We start from the raw sequence: 14,009 nt of genomic DNA, 5'->3' as shown, positions 1-14,009 counted from the left end.
TTATGTTCAGGCTGTTTTATGAGCTTAGCAACAACCAAAACAACAGCAATAACGATAACAACAAAAGCATCCTTTATTAATATCTGATGAAAATGGGTTGGATTCAGATTTTTATATTTCAATAATTCATAGATTCGAAAATTCTGTGTTCATCTTGGCAGTTCACTGAGTCAAAAATAAATTATGATCTGCTCTGTTTAAAGGATATTCTGATATTCTGATATTCTGGCATGTCAGCAAGGAGACTGCGAGAGCGAGAGAGAAAGAGGGGGAGAGAAATTTTAAAGTTGTACACTACATACTCACACACAGTCACGCACACTCATATACATGCACAGGTATACGCAGATAGATAGATAGATAGACAGATAGATAGACAGATAGATAGATAGATAGATAGATAGATAGATAGATAGATAGATAGATAGATAGATAGATAGATAGACAGATAGATAGATAGATAGACAGATAGATAGATAGATAGATAGATAGATAGATAGATAGATAGATAGATAGATAGATAGACAGATAGACAGATAGATAGATAGATAGATAGATAGATAGATAGATAGATAGATAGATAGATAGATAGACAGATAGATAGATAGATAGACAGATAGATAGACAGATAGACAGATAGATAGATAGATAGATAGATAGATAGATAGATAGATAGATAGATAGATAGATAGATAGACAGATAGATAGATAGATAGACAGATAGATAGATACATTTCTTTTATTAGCCACACAGGGCTCAACGAAGATGGGACAAATACAATGTAGAGCTTTTCTTTTTGGGAGGGGGAAGGAAGGGAAAAAAAAAAAAAAAAAAAAAAAAAAAAATTGGTGGTGTCGATCAAAAGGGATCGTAGGAAGGGAAAAAGGGGCAGTTCGATCAAAAGGGATCGAAAAAAAAAGAAAAGGAAAGGCCGATCAATAGGGATCGATAGATAGATAGATAGATAGATAGGTTTCTTTATTAGCCACACAGGGCTCAACACAGAGGGGACAAAATACAAATGTAGAGTTTTTCTTTTCGAGGGGGTCGAAAACAAAGCAGAAAAAAAAACAAAAGTGGGGACAACGATGAAAAAAAAAAAAAAAAAAAAAAAAAAAAAAAAAAACATCGCAAAACGTTTGGGGTATTTACAAAAAATACGAAAAATACAAAAAATTCCCAATAAATGGGGAGGTTATCCGTGGAAAGAAAAACCTACGAAAAGACCACGGTAACCTCGGTCTTTAGCGTCACAGTTTGTTAAATAAAATTTCTCTGTTTACAAAATTTTAAAACGTTTTATAGAATCATGGTCAAGGTGGCTTCGTCATTTATACGTGCCATTCTTGCTACATGTATCCATCTTTTTTCGAAACATTTGCTAGACAACACTTGCCTCTCTACTCTCACCTTCCTTTTCAAGTGATACTTGAAAAAGTTGATGAGAGATTGACCAGAGAGGAAAGTATTTGTCTCTAATCCTTTCAGACGCGTCCACCAGATGCATTCTTTGGCCATAGCCACAAGTACGATAAATACAGCTCTTCCTTCCCGTTTAAAGGAAGGAGGCGTGACGATATTGACGATAGACTCGGTTGATAAACCGACTCGTCCCACACGCGACAGCAGTCGTTCGACATAAGCCCACAGCCCCGAAATGGTTGGACACCGCACGAGTGCGTGCAGAACGGTTTCATCGCTCTGACCGCATCTCGGGCAGGTCGGCCCCACATTTCGCGAGCCGTGTCTATAGAGCTTATCCCGAACGGGTAGCGCCTCTCGGTAACACTGCCAGGCCAGGGATCTCTGGAAGTTGTCCATAGGTCCCGGCCCGAAAGTCGTCCTGAACAGGCGGGTCAGGTATTCCTCGTCGACGCCCAGGTTCGCCCCGAGATCGTCGTCGTACCTGCCCTCCACTAATCCCCTATAGAATGACTTCGTTGTGATGCAGCCGCTCAAGGTCGACCCGGGACGGCAAAGTTGTTGCAGAGCAACGCGACACTCACGGTGCCATTCGCCATTCCTCGGCCTCTTTTTGATCCACGACTGCAGCTCGGTCATGGAGACGAGCTGCGGGAAAGCGCGTCGCACAAACGGCGACCACACCTGCTCACCGTCGTCTACGTAGAGCCGGAGATGTCGCAGTCTCAGCGCATGTCTGCGCATCATCAACCACGGCATGCCCAGCCCTCCTTTCAGCGGGTGTTGGCAACAAACGGATCGCCTCACCATCGGAACGCTTCCTTTCCACAAAAAGCGGAAGAGGATGCGCTCCATTTCGGTGATGGCGCGATCGGGACAAGGCACGACGGTCAGGCGGTATTCGATGACGGACGCGATGTACGCGTTCGCCACCTCCGCCCGACCTTTTAGGGACAGCTTCCTCTCGGACCATTGCCGGCAGAGAGTGGCCACCCTACTCGTTATCTCGTCCCAGTTCTTCTCCGTTTGCAGGTCCGGACCGAACCAGACTCCGAGCAACTTGACCGGACCGTCCGTCCAGCGTCCCACTACTGAGGCGCTGCCGGACGGTATGGGCTTGCTTCTCCAGGTGCCGAGCAGCAAACCCACCGACTTATCCCGGTTGATTTTCGCTCCCGTCACCGCTTCGTAGTCTTTCAGCGTCTCGCCGACAAGCTCGATGTGCTCGTGGCTAGACGCTATGACGGTGACGTCGTCCGCGTATGCCGACACGCTCGTCCCGCACCCCAGTTCTCGCGGGATGCCCCTCAGCGTCGCCAGCTTCCGCAGTAGTGGCTCGAGAGTCAATACGTACAGGAGCGGCGACAGGGGGCATCCCTGACGAACCGAACGTGCAATGTCGAAGGGTCCCGATAGACGTCCATTGACGCGAACAACCGAACGGATGCCTGTGTACAAGGCAGCCATCCAGCCGCGGAAAACGGGACCGAAGCCGGCCGCTTCGAGGACGGCCTCCAAGTATCGATGGTCTACCCTATCGAAAGCTTTCGATTGATCCAAATTGATCAGGGCCCCACCCATGCCAGGTTCCTTAACTACCCTCTCTATGATGTAGCGCATCAGATGGAGGTTGTCATGGATGCTCCGGCCCGGCACGGCGCACGTCTGCTCCGTGCCGACCAGTTTCTCGATGACAAACGCCAACCGCTTGGCTAACACCTTGGCCAAAATTTTCATGTCTGCATTGAGCAGAGTGATGGGCCTAAAGTTATCTATGGCGTCCCCCTTGTTTGGATCTTTCTTCAGCAGCGTTACCGCTCCTCGGCTCACAAAACCGGGAATGCTCCCGTTCTGCTGCCAGTTGCAGTACACGACCGCCAAGACTTCTCCAAACAAGTCTGGCATACAGTTGTAAAGCTCGTAGGGCAGACCATCCAAACCCGGAGATTTGTCCGTCGAGCAACCCGCCATCGCGTCCCTCACCTCCTCCGCCGTGATGACCCCTTCGCAGCACTCCGCCTCTCTTGCCGAGAGTCGTGGCAAGCTGTGCAGGTAGGCACTAAAGTCCACCCTGCCTTCTCGCTCGCCACTCCTCCCGAACAGTCGGGCAAAATGCCGCTGAAACGCCTCGCACATCTTGCTCGGCTCGAGCAATTCGCGCCCCTGTTCGTCTACCAGAGACCGGATGGTGGCTCTGTTACCCCGCTGCGCCTCCGCCACCCGGGCCTCTCGTGCGGCTCCAACACCTTCATTCCTCAGAGCACGCATCCTTGCCCTGACAGCACACCCTTCGTGTTTAGCATTGAAGTGTTGGTCGAGGGCCAACCTCGCCGCTAAAACGTCGGATGCGATGCCACTTCGCAATGCCTCTTCTAACTTTATCACTAGCTCCCCCTCTTCTCTGTTCCTCTCTACAGCTAGTGCCCTGCTATACCTTATTGCTTCCGCCCTCACTGCTCTCTTGAGGGCAAACCACCATTTGTTGTTGACGATGGCTCCCGTCAAAGCCCTCTTTACTAACGTGCTAATCCGGTCTCTGAAAACCTGTCTCGACGGGAAAGACGCGTTTAGTTTCCAGTAACCGGGACCCTGCCTATGTGCCTTATCTAAGTCTAGCGTACACGTCACAAGTTTGTGATCCGTGTAGCTGACTATGTGGAACTGTGGACATCCTAAACTATCTCTATCTCTTGTCCTACACACTATCCTATCTAGATACGATCTCGACGACCCAATGCGGTTGCTCCAAGTCCACGTTGGCACATTTGGGTGGTCGAGTCGGTACCTGTCAGACAACTGGAAGCGTCTGAGCAGGTCTATGAGGCCTTTGCATCCCCTTCTACTTTTGTCACTCCCCACGTAGTCTAGATGCGTGTCCAAGGTAGCATTCCAATCCCCCACTAAAAGTAAGGGACGAGACGTTCCCAGGAATACTTCTAGACGTCGAAAGAAGTCTGACCGACCTGTTAAAGGAGGCACATAAACTGCCAGCAACCGAAAAGCGCCTCCATCGCTGCCGTCCACATCTAGGACAACCAGTCTACCCTCCGGGTCCGTAAATATCGTCTTTACTTGGAGATCCAGACTCTTGCGAAAAAGAACCGCCGTGCCACTACCGCCCATCCTCGTCAGACAGGGAGAAAAATAAATGTTAAACTGTCCGCCAAACATGGACTTTAGGGCCCGCGGTTCATGGAGTCTGGTCTCACTAATGGCTATGATATCCAAATTGTGTGACTTGATGTCATTTAAGAGGTACCCTTGTTTCCAAGGGGACCCTAAGCCACGCACATTCACACAACCAATCTTCACCATGATTCTATTTATACGTGTGCTTTAAAGCACAAAACAAAAGAACAGAGTGTTACTTGCCGTTAGAAAGTTTTGTTTCCTCCTTGGATTTTTCACCAAGGAGGCTATTGTACAATTTCTTGCACAAATATTTCTGGAATCCCCCTACCGAGTTGGGGTAGAGGGATTTTATTGTGTTGTGTAATGCTGGTGTTACATGAATAATTTTAATGTGTTTTGGCGGTGTTGTACGTGGGTGGTTGTTGGTTTTGATATAGTTATTTGTGATGTTTGTTTTAGAGTTGATGTAATTCATCAACTCTGTGTTTGTACTGTCTATTGCTGTTAGCATTGTTTTTTTTATATTACTATTGGTGTTAGTAGTATTTTCGGGAGATGTGAATCTCCCTGCTTTGTTTGTGTTTGCATTTTGTTTTGTTTTCTTCTTACTGCGCTTCCTCTTTCCTTTCGTAGCTATTTTCCACTCCTCCCCACTCTCTTCATCGGATGATGGGAGATCTGAGGAGTCAGAAAGAGGTAACGGCAAATTTTGTGCGTCTGTGTGTGTTTCTGTGAATGTTTGTGTTGCTGTTTTTATTGATGTTGGCTCCTTGTTATTTATGTGTGGTGTATGTGATATGGGGGAGGGAGAGGCAGTCTTGGAATTTTCTTTTTTTTCTTCTGTTTTTGCAGTTTCTGTTGTCTTTTCTGTTGTGGTTATTGCTGATATTTCTGTTGTTGTTTTTTGCGTTGCTGGTGGTGTTGGTAGTAAGGTTTTTCTGTTGGGGGTATTTGGTAGTTGCTTCTGTTGTTGTTGTTGTTGTTGTTGTTGTTGTTGTTGTTTTTGTTTAGCGGCCAGAGGGCAGTCCTTTTTCAGATGTGCTTCGCTGTTGCATAGGTAACAGCGAGGTCGCCTGCCCTCTACCACCACATACAGCTTGTGGTCCTCTGCCAATCTAATGTTTGGAGGAATTTTCTGTGAAGCCTCCTCCGTGATGTGGAGAAGGATTTCCAGATTTTTCCCTCCCCAGTTCTTTTCCTCTCCGACCGTAATCTCCAAAATATTTGCCTCCTCCATTTCCAGGCACACGGCCGATATCAGCCATTGGGTGTCCACCTCCGATGGCACATTTTTTATCATAACTTTGGTCACTCTCTGTCCTAGATAACTCGGTATCATTACCAAGTCATCTGTGCGGAGAGAGAGTGTCGAAAATTGTTTAGCTAAATTTTCATCCAGAAACCTTACTTGCACCGTTCCGAATTTCCTTCCCCAGGTGACATGATTCTGATAAGGCCAAATTTTTCTAAGACAAACTTCAATTTTATCTGTGCTAACATTTTCTACACGTCTGGTTTTTGTGTTTACCAGTTTATAAATGATGCACTTTTTGTTTTTCATTTCTATAATATCTTTTGGGATGTTAATTCTGACATCATCTCCTTCTTTCGTAAGAAGGGATTTTGTGTCTTTTATTTGTTTTTGTGTGAATGTCACTGTTGTTCTTTTTTCCTTTAGAGCATTTGCGAAATTTGTTTTTGTTGTGCTGGCGGACATGTTCTTCTGGATATTTTTGTTTATGTTGGTGTATGTACTGCCTGGTTCAAAGGTGGTGGTAGTGGCAGCAGAGTTTGTTGAACAGGTGATGGTGTCATTGCTGACGGCCGATAACTTTACTTCCTTGTTGTTGCTGTTGTTGTTGTTGTTGTCGTTGTTGCTGTTGTTGTTGTTGTTGTTGTTGTTGTTGTCGTTGGTGGTGGTGATGATGGCGTCAGCAGCAGTGGTGCTTACGTCAGAGACATTTGTGACGGTTTTCACGCATGGTTTTGTAACCTTGGTTACAGTTTTGTTTTTGTTGTTGGTGTTGGTGGTGGTGGTGGTGGTGGTGAGAGGGCTGTTAGTAGCTGTACTCACAGTCTTTGTGACGTTTATAGCAACTGCGTTCGTGTCACTGCATGAGCACGCGCTATTCTGTTCTTTTTTCTCTTCTGGCATCTGAAGCCTCGGGAAATGCTTGTCAAAAGAACAAGACAAGCGTTCCAAAATTATGTTTCTCGACATTTTTCAAATGTCAAGAAGGAAATTTTTGTATTTTGCTAGGGCCGAAACTGCCCCTGGGGGTCAATTCCTGCCCTTGAAAATACACACAAATGAAGCCTAGGTGCTTCGCAACAAAATTATTTAAAAATTCCAACAAAATGTGGACAGTAAATGGTCAAATAAACGTTTACCTTCGCAGCCGATGTGACAGCACGTCCGTGAGAAGAGATAGATAGATAGATAGATAGATAGATAGATAGATAGATAGATAGATAGATAGATATGTTTTTATTATAGCCACACAGGGCTGAACACAGAAATTGGACGAAATACAAGCGTAGAGTTTTTCATTTTCGAGGTGGGCTGGGTGGGACACACAAAGAAAAGTCAAATCAATAGGGATTGTAATCGTTGGGGTGTGTGGTGTACAAAAATTATAAATCTTCCCCAAAACGGGAATAAATATTGTTTACAGTTTAGGTGTATCCTTGGAGTGAAAAACCTACAAAAAAGCACCAAGGTCACCTCAGGCAGTTCAAAATGTACATAAAAGTAAGTACCTTTTCTCTCGTTTTCTCTTTTTGTTACAAATTAATGCTTAAAATGGTGTCGTCTTTCATACTCACCAATTTTGCCACATTTACCCATTTTTTATTGAAGCTTTCATTCGACAACGCTTTCCTCTCTATCCTCATCCTCCTTTTCAAGTGGTACTTGAAAAAGTTGACGAGGGACTGACCAGAGAGGAAAGTGTTTGTTTGTAAACCTTTCAAACGCGTCCACCACACACATTCTTTCGCCATAGCTATCAGTGTTACGTAAACCGTTTTTCCTTCCCGTTTAAAGGAAGGTGGCGGAACAATATTCACGATAGACTCGGCCGATAAGCGGGCTCGTCCCACACGCGACAGCAGCCGTTCGACGAAGGTCCACAGCTCTGAAATATCTGGACACTGCACGAGTGCGTGCAGAAAGGTTTCGTCGCTCTGACCGCATCTCGGGCAGGTCGGTCCGGTGGTTTTCGAACCGTGTCTGTAGACCTTCTCTCGAACTGGTAGTGCGTCCCGATAGCATTGCCAAGCCAGGGATCTCTGGAAATTATCCATAGGCCCCGGCCCGAACGTTGTCTTGAAAAGGCGAGTTAGGAATTTCTCGTCGACACCCAGGTTTGCCCCGAGAGTGTCGTCGGACCTCCCCTCCACTAGTCCTCTATAGAACGCATTGGTCGTTTGTAAGTTGCACAAGTTTGATCCCGGACGGCAGAGCTGTTGTAGAGCTTGGCGACACTCGCGGTGCCAATCGCCCAGTTTCGGTCTCTTTTTGATCCATGTTTGCAGTTCGGTGAGTGAGACGAGCTGCGGGAAGGCGAGCCTCACAAACGGCGCCCACACCTGTTCACCGTCTTCAATGAAGTTCCAGAGATGCCGCAGTCTCAGCGCATGTCTGCGCATCATTAACCACGGCATCCCCAGTCCTCCATGTAACGGTTGTTGACAGCAAATGGATCGCCTCACCATCGGAACGCCACCCTTCCACAGAAAGCGGAAGAGTATGCGTTCTAGTTTCGTGATGGTGGCATTGGGACAAGGTACGACGGTCAGGCGGTAATCAATGACTGATGCGATATACGCATTAGCCACCTCCGCCCGACCTTTTAGAGATAACTTTCTCTCGGCCCATGTTTGGCTGAGTTTGATTACTCTACTGGTGATTTCGTCCCAGTTCTTATCCATCTGGAGGTCCGGATTGAACCAGACCCCGAGCAGTTTAACCGGTCCGTCCGTCCAGCGTCCCACTACGGAGTCACTGTTGGACGGTATAGGCTTGCTTCTCCAGGTGCCGAGTAGCAAACCCACCGACTTTTCCGGGTTAAGTTTTGCTCCTGTCACCGTTTCGTATTCTTTAAGTGTCTCGCTTAGCATCTCGACGTGCTTTTCGCTCGACACTATGACGGTGACATCGTCCGCATATGCAGACACGCTCGTCCCGCAACCCAGCTCCCGTGGGATACCCCTCAGTGTCGCCAGCTTCCGCAGTAGTGGTTCGAGCGTCAATACATACAGAAGCGCCGACAGGGGACATCCCTGACGGACCGAACGCTTGATGTCGAAAGGTTTTGACAGGTGACCGTTCACCCGAATTACCGATCGGATGCCGCTATACAAGGCAGCGATCCAACCGCGGAAAACGGGACCAAAGCCAGCCGCCCTGAGGACGGCCGCCAGGTATCGATGGTCCACCCTATCGAAGGCTTTAGATTGATCTAAATTGATCAACGCCCCACCCATGCCAGGATCCTTAACTACCCTGTCCATGATGTAGCGCATGAGGTGGAGGTTGTCATGGATGCTTCTGCCCGGCACTGCGCATGTTTGCGCCTTGTCGACCAGTTTATCGATGACAAGCGCCAACCTCTCGGCTATTACTTTGGCCAAAATTTTCAAATCTGCGTTGAGCAGAGTGATGGGCCTGAAATTATCTATAAAATTCCCCTTGTTTGGGTCTTTCTTCAGCAATGTCACTGCACCTCGGCTCACGAAACTGGGAATTCTCCCGTTTTGTTGCCAGTTGCAGTAGACTGATGCCAAGAGGTCTCCAAACAAGTCTGGCATTTGGCAATACAGCTCGTAGGGTAGACCATCCAATCCAGGCGACTTATCCCTCGCGCAGCCCGCCATAGCATCCCTTATTTCAGCAGCTGTGATGGGATCCTCACAACACTCTGCTTCTCCCGCCGTGAGCCGCGGCAGGCCAGTCAGGTAGGCACTGAAGTCCATCCTGCGTTCCGACCCACCGCTCGCACCAAACAGTCGAGCAAAGTGCTGTTGAAAGGCCCCACACATCCTTTCGGGTTCGAGTAAACTGCATCCTTGTTCATCAATTAGAGACCGAATAGTGGCTCTGTCACCGCGTTGCGCCTCCGCCACCCGGGCTTCTCGCGCAGCTTCGATCCCTTCGTTCCTTAAGGCACGCATTTTAGCTCTGACGACGCAACCTTCGTGTTTGGCGTTGAGGTGTTGGTCGAGGGCCATCCTCGCTGCCAAAACGTTGGTTGCGCTGCCAGTTGTAAGTGCCTCTTCTAGTTTCTTGACTAAGTCTCCCTCTATTCTATTTCGATCTATCGCTAGTTCTTTACTAAACCTAATAGATTCCGATTTAATTGCTATTTTCAGGGCAAACCACCATCGGTTGTTAACGATGGCTCCTGTTAACGCCCTCTTAATTAATTCGTTAATCCGGTTCCTGTAAACTTGCCGCGCTAAGAGCGAAGCGTTCAGTTTCCAGTAACCGGGACCCTGCCTATGTGTTTTATCTAAGTCGAGCGTACACGTCACAAATTTGTGATCCGTGTAGCTGACTATTTTAAATTGTGGACATCCTACACTAACTCTATCCGCTGTCCTACATAGAACTCTATCTAGATACGATCTCGACGATCCGACGCGGTTTGTCCAAGTCCACGTTGGCACGTTCGGATAGTCGAGTCGGAACCTGTCAGACAAATGGAAACGTCTGAGCAGGTCTTTAAGGCACTTACATCCCCTTCTACTCCTATCCATTCCCACATAGTCTAGATGCGTGTCCAAGGTAGCGTTCCAGTCCCCTACTAATAGTAAAGGTCTTGACGTTCCCAGGAAAAACTCTAGACGTCTAAAGAAATCCGCCCGACCCGTTAAGGACGGTGCATACACTGCCATCAGACGGAAAGCACATCCGTTTGTACCATCGACGTCCACGACAACCAGCCTACCCTCCGGGTCTAGGAATATTGGCCTTACTTTTAGGTTCAGACTCTTTCGAAAAAACACCGCGGTACCACCACCACCCATGTTTGGCAGACAGGGAGAAAAATAAATGTCGAATTGTCCGCCAAACATGGACTTGAGGGTCCGCGGGTTACTGAGTCTGGTTTCACTGATAGCTATTATTTCTATGTTCTGTGACCTGATGTCATTTAGAAGATATCCTTGCTTCCAAGCTGACGCCAAGCCACGTACATTTACACAACCTATTTTAAGCATAATTTAGTCGAAAAGTGTAAAGAGTCGAGAGAGAAGGTTACTTACTCATTTCGACAGTTTTACACTGTTCCTCCTTAGAAGTGTCTATGAGTAAGTCTTTGTATAATTTTTTAGAGAGGTATTTTTGGAAACCCCCTACCGCATTTGGATAGAGGGATTTGAGTGTGTGGTGCTGTGTTGGTGTCAAATGTAATATTTTTATATGTTCTGGTGGTGTTGTTCTTGGATGATTGTTTGTTTTCATGTCATCTTCACATATGTTTGTGTGATATGCAATATACTCCATTAATTTTATGTCTTTTGTGTTTATGGCCGAGAGCATTGTATGCGTTTTTGTGGTGTTGGTGTTGGTGTTAGTTTGGTTTTGTAAGGGGCTTTCAGGGTTTGTGTACCTCCCTGCTTTGCTTGTGCTTGGTTTTGTCTTTTTTAATCTTTTTCTCTTACCCCCTGTGGCTATCTGCCATTCCACTGGACTGTCATCGTTTGACGAAAAGTCCGACAGATCAGAGGGGGGTAAGGGCAAGGCATCAGGTTCTATGCCTGTATTGTGTGGTGTGTGTGTTGTTGGGGATTTAGGTTTTGCATTTGTTTTTTCTTCGTTGATGTTTGTTTTCTTCGTTGTTGTTCTTGGTATTGGTGTTGGTCTATCTTTTGATGTTGGTGGTGGTGTTGTTTCCCTAATTGGTTTTGGTGTTGGAGTTGATTGTGGTGGTGTTTTTTCTTTTCTTGGTGTTGATGGTGATGTCGTTTGGTTTACTTTGTTGATGATCACTTGTGGGTTTGGTGGTGTTGGTAGCAAAGGTTGTTTTTTATTTATTTTTTTGTTTTGGTTGTAACTGTTCTTGTTTCTTTTTTTGTGCCAAAACGCACTTTGAAATTAGGTGTTCTTGGCTTCCGCAGAGGTAGCAAAGCGGTTTTTTACCCTCCGCCACCACATAGAGGCTTTGTCCATTTTCCAAGTGAATCACATTCGGCAACTTTTCCAGTGAATCTTGATCCATCTGGATCAAAATTTCAATGCTTTTTCCGGTCCAGCTGTTATTATGAACAACAGTGGTTTCTAACACATTTATTGTTTTCAAATGAAAACATATCGCCGAAGTAATCCACTTGGACTCAATTTCCGGAGGGACATTATTTATTTTTATTCTACTCACTCTCTGTCCCATGTAGTATGGGACCATGATTAGTTCATCATTTTGTAAGGCTTCCATACTATACAATTTCGCCTCTTCTTCATTATTGAAACGAAATTGTACTGTATTAAATTGCAAACCCCAGTTTATATATTCTTTAATTTTCATGATTTTTTTGGCACATTTCTCAATTTCTGTTTTTGTAATTGGATTTGTTAATTTTTTACTTTTTCTTATTATTTTGTAAATGATGGTTCTTTTTTCCACGTCTTCTCTCACTTCTTTTGGGGTATGTAAAATTAAATTTTGTCCGGACGTAGAAAAAAGGGACCTGGTCTCTATAAGTTCTTTGTTTGTAAAATGTAAAGTTTCTTTTTTTTGTTTTAGCATGTCTGCAAAGTTTTTGTTGTTGTTGTTGGTGGTGGTGGTGGTGGTTGTGGTGTTGTGGCTTCTGTTCATTTTTCCTTCCTCTCTTTCGCTTGCTGTTTGTGAAGAGAGTAAAGGTTGAGTTGAACTGTTGCTGCTGCTGCTGCTACTTTTGTTGTTGTTGTTATCGTTGTTGTTGTTGGTGGTGGTGATGATGGCGTCAGCAGCAAAGGTGCTTACATCAGAGATATTTGTGACGGTTTTTACGCATGGTTTTGTAACCTTGGTTACAGTTTTGTTTTTGTTGTTGGTGTTGTTGGTGGTGACAGGGCTTTTAACAGTATCGATGACGTTGACAGCTTTGACTTTAGAATCTGTTGCTTCATTCTTTTTCTCGATGTCTGTTATTGTTTTGGTGTGTGTGCGCGTGCATGATTTATTTTTTTGTTCTCCTAGCGTCTCAAGTCTAGGAAAATGTTCGTTCATTAAAGTTTCTGTCCAGCGTTCTATGACTATGTTTCTCGACATTTTTCAATGTCGAGAAGAAAATATATAATTTTAAAAAGGTTGAAACTGCCCCTAAAGGGCCAATTCCTACCTTGAAAACACAATAAAAAGAAAGTTTGGTGCTTCACACACCTTATATACAAAAATTCCAACACAATATGGGCAATAAAAGGTCAAATAAACGTTTACCTTCGCAGCCGATGTGACAGCACGTCCGTGAGAAGAGATAGATAGATAGATAGATAAGGCGGCGAACTGGCAGAAACGTTAGCACGCCGGGCGAAATGTTTAGCGGTATTTCGTCTGCCGTTACGTTCTGAGTTCAAATTCCACCGAGGTCGACTGTGCCTTTCATCCTTTCGAGGTCGATAAATTAATTACCAGTTGCGCACTTGGGTCGATGTAATCGACTTAATCCGTTTGTGTGTACTTGTTTTCTCCCTCTATGCTTAGCCCCTTGTGGGCAATAAAGAAATAAGATAGATAGATAGACAGACAGACAGACAGATAGATAGATAGATAGATAGATATACACATATATATATATATATATATATATATATATATATATATATATATATATATAAATATACACATGCATTTACACACACGCGCACATGCAAACGTGCCCATTTATGTATGTACGTATGTACATGTGTATGCATGTGTAAAAGTGTGCGGCTTAGGGGTTAGGGGTATTCAGTTGACGATCGTAAGGTCTTATATGAATGGATTCCTCTGATAAATGAGGGTTCCGACTCCTTGCTACACAAATGATTTGATAATACCGACCATTTGGGTGTTCTGTACATTACTCCGTCCATCAAATCGATATTCCTTGAACAGGTGCATTGGTGTATCACATGTCAGATGTCGAAGTGACTGCAGAGTAACGTGAAATAAAGCATTGTGGTCAAGAACACAACGCACTGCCTGATCAGGGAATCGATACCACTCTCTCACGATCGTTAGTGCAACACCCTAAGCACCAGGCCACGTGCCTTCACGGTTAATATGAGTATTAACCAATTGTTTGGGATTGCTCTGTAGGTGAAAAATCTAATTCAAAATTCACGTGATCAAATGAAGAACACTGAGCAGTTCTCGTTCATGTCATAGATTGAAAGTGTGGAAATAGAATTTCTCTTTGCGATCCGTGATTCCGGTTTCGATCTCAAGTGTAGCACCTTGTTCAAATGTTCTTTATTACACCCACAGGCCGA

At 45.3% G+C, this 14,009-nt stretch overlaps 1 protein-coding gene across 2 annotated transcripts in view; it reads left to right on the top strand.

The window, feature by feature from the left end:
* Positions 1–821: 821 nt before the first annotated feature.
* The window catches only part of LOC106874494 (uncharacterized), a 48,225-nt gene continuing 35,037 nt past the window's right edge, over positions 822–14,009 (top strand). Inside the window, exons 1-2 of one of the 2 annotated variants that reach the window (XM_089352992.1) lie at positions 822–973; positions 7,024–7,307. The gene's annotated coding sequence lies outside the window, so the exon portion shown is untranslated. Of the gene's footprint in view, positions 974–7,007; positions 7,308–14,009 lie in introns of both variants that reach the window. The other variant, XM_089352991.1, reaches the window with a different exon arrangement.

The sequence above is a fragment of the Octopus bimaculoides genome, chromosome 5, assembly GCF_046866305.1.
Source record: "Octopus bimaculoides isolate indiv1 chromosome 5, ASM4686630v1, whole genome shotgun sequence".
NCBI lineage: Eukaryota > Metazoa > Mollusca > Cephalopoda > Octopoda > Octopodidae > Octopus > Octopus bimaculoides.
The sequence above is the reverse complement of the archived record's forward strand: the minus strand, read 5'-3'. Positions and strand labels throughout refer to the sequence as shown.